The 3,186-nt window shown below is 34.0% G+C and overlaps 1 protein-coding gene across 1 annotated transcript in view; it reads left to right on the top strand.

Annotated features, from left to right (window-relative positions):
- The window catches only part of LOC118745276 (serine protease 53-like), a 10,613-nt gene that overhangs the window by 1,477 nt on the left and 5,950 nt on the right, over positions 1 to 3,186 (top strand). The gene's annotated exons all lie outside the window — the stretch shown is intronic.

The following is a 3,186-nucleotide window of genomic DNA, read 5'->3' as shown; positions in this document are numbered from 1 at the left end:
ATCTTCATCTTCATCTTCATCTTCATCTTCATCTTCATCTTCATCTTTATCTTTATCTTCATCTTCATCTTCATCTTCATCTTCATATTCACCTTCGTCTTCATATTTATCTTTTCCTTTATCCTGATCTATATCTTCATTCTTTTCTCCATTTCCGTATTTACCCCCACCATTGTTATTAGGTTAGGTAGTTAAATTTTCCTTCCTCTTTTTCTTTATATTGTTTCTTTAGTGATATCATGTCATGTGTTGAAATTGGGTGTGGTGAGTTGCAGTGTGGTGGAATTGGGTGTGGGAGTTACGGTGTTATGAATTCAGGTGTGGTGGTCTTAAGAGGTGTGGTGAATTTAGTTGTGGTGAGTTGAGGTGTGGTGAATTAAGGTGTGGTGAGTTAAGATGTGGTGAGAAAGTTGGGGTGTGGTGAGTTAAGGTGTGGTGGATTTAGGTGTGGTGAATTAAGGTGTGGTGAATTTAGGTGTGGGGAGTTAAGGTGTGGTGAATTAATGTGTAGCGAACTCAGGTGGAGTAAGTTTTTAAGCGGAGGTGAGATGAGTTGAGGTGAGTTAAGTTAAGGGGTTAAGTTAAGATAAGTTATCTTTATCCTTATCTTCATATTCATATTCATCTTCATCTTCTTCCTCGTCTTGGTCTTCATCTTCTTCTTCATCTTTATCCTTTCCTTTATCCTGATCTAAATATGTCCATTCTTTTCTTCATTTACATATTCACCCCCACCATTGTTATTAGGTTAGGTATTTACATTTTCCTTCCTCTTTGTCTTTATATTTAGGTTTCTTTACTTTTATTTTAATTTCTGTATTTATCCCTTTCTTCTTCTCTATACTCAAAATTATCTTCATCCTTGTTTGAGGCTAATCTATTCATGTACATACATACATACATCTTATTCCTAAACTGCTGCTTAGCACGTTTCTTTAATTCACTATCAATATTAAAGCATACATTTAGGAGGCATTTCCGCCCCAACCATGTACATGTATGGCATTGGTATTGGTGTGACTTTTGAATTGATTTTTCGCTCTATTTTAAACTAATTTGAAATTTTAAAAATTGCCTGCACATCAGCATCAAAATACCTTTCTAATTATATATAATTGTTTATACCTTAGAAGTACAGTTTAGCCGTAAAAGGGGTGTAAAGGAAACATGATTGCCTATTTATATAATTGATATGAAAAATAATTTAATGATGTTAGATTTTATTTCTGTGCCCATTTCGTTATAGCTCGTTATTTTTTAAGCGAGTTAAGGTATTTAGCCCGTTTAAAACTATGAAAATATAAAATCTCCTCTGCGCGCTAGGCATACGAAAGATATCAATCCCTCTATGTTTACCTTAAAATGGTTCCAGGTATACGACGCGTGAACGTGTAACCTTCTTGGAGGTGCCACGGCGGGTTCTAATATTTCCAACTCAAATTTAGTACCTGGCCTTGATAAAATACCACTTCTCATTACTGTGGCAAATGCCTCAAGAGAGCTCAAGATTATAAGGCGAACCCGGCTCTCCCTTTTCCATTTAATGAAATTTATTCTGTCAGTACGGCACTTATAAAATAAATCTCCATAACAAATTTAAAATACTTCGAGAGATTTTCTATCCTTTCAGAGATATGTATTAAGAAGTTTTTAGTATGTATGGGAGGCGACATGCCTTCTTTTTTAATAACTCAAATTTTTTCCATGAGCAATTGATACATTTTGTATACACAAATCTATACCAAGTTACAGTATTCTTCCACAAACACTTCCAGGGATATGTGGCAAGAAAAAGTAAATTTGAACTGGAAGTGTCACGCCCCTTTTTCTTATAACCCTAATCTTCTTCCATGAATTTAGAATTGATTTTACATACCCCAGTACTCTACCATGAACACCTCTAGAGATAAGCAGTATAAAACAGTAAATTTGTACGGGAGGAACCATGTCCCCTTTTCGAATAACGCAAGTTTTTCTCCATCAGTATGGAATTAATTTTGTATACACATCTCGGTGCAAAGTTCCAGTCCTCTGCAATAAACACCTCCAGAGATATGCAGCATAGAAAAATCAATTCGCATGGGAGTTGCCACACCACCTTTTCCAATAACTCTAATTTTTCTCCATGAGTATGGTATTAGTTTCACATACATACACACATATGTATTTCCATACCAAGCTTGAGTGCTTTACCCCAAACATTTGAAGAGATATGCAATATGAAAGTTTGAGTCAGTATGGGAGGTGCTACGCCTCTTATCCAAAAACGTCCATTTTCTCCGTGAACATGAACATGATTTCACAGTGTTGGCAAACTGTTAATCTGATTAAAATTAACGATTAAAACGTTAATCGCGTTTGACGATTAAAATTAATTAGTCGTAATCAACTGTACGATTAATGATAACATTTTTTTAATCGTTAATCGCTGGCTGCGATTATGTTTAATTAATATAGAACATTAATTGTTTATCCAATTAAAAACAAAATCTGATTAATTTGTATAGTTTGTCCGAGTTTGAAACCAAACACCAGTTATAGTAAGTATTTTGTGTTTTACGCTTATAAAAAGCACATAATATATAAAAATTATAAATATTGTTATTAGTAATACATAAACTGGGAACTTTTACAAACCAAGTTTGTAAAACGTTTGTTGGTATATATCTTAATGAAAATGCACACCGAATTGCTTAGATTGATGAGGAAACCCGACTTAGCCATACCGGATTAACTTGCTTTGTGTGCACAGGGAAATTCCAGCATAACTTAATTAATCACCAAACCTACTTGATCAAATTAAGAGTTAATGATTAAAAATTAATTTTTTAATCGCGGTTACGATTAACTGTTTAGGCAGATTAAAATTAATCATGATTAACTGTAATCAGATTGAATTTAATCGAATTAACTAACTGATTAAAACATCAATCGATTAATGCCAACATTGATTTCACATACATATCACTATACCAAGTTTCAGTTCTCCCCCACAAATACTTCCAGAGATATGTATGTAATATGAAAATTCCAATTTGTATGGGAGGGGCCTTAAGTTACTGGACTTACTTTTAGTCTAAGACCATCCTTCCGAAATCCGTAGTAAGTGTACCAAGTTTCGTTCTGATCGGAAAACCGGTTAAGGAAGTAACCTATTTTTCAATCCAGGTCATAAACCATCTTTGA

The sequence above is a fragment of the Rhagoletis pomonella genome, unplaced genomic scaffold, assembly GCF_013731165.1.
Source record: "Rhagoletis pomonella isolate Grant_MI unplaced genomic scaffold, Rhpom_1.0 Rhpom_scaffold_00008, whole genome shotgun sequence".
NCBI classification, from domain to species: Eukaryota; Metazoa; Arthropoda; class Insecta; order Diptera; family Tephritidae; genus Rhagoletis; species Rhagoletis pomonella.
Note: the sequence above shows the minus strand (reverse complement) of the source record. Positions and strands in the feature narration are given on the sequence as shown.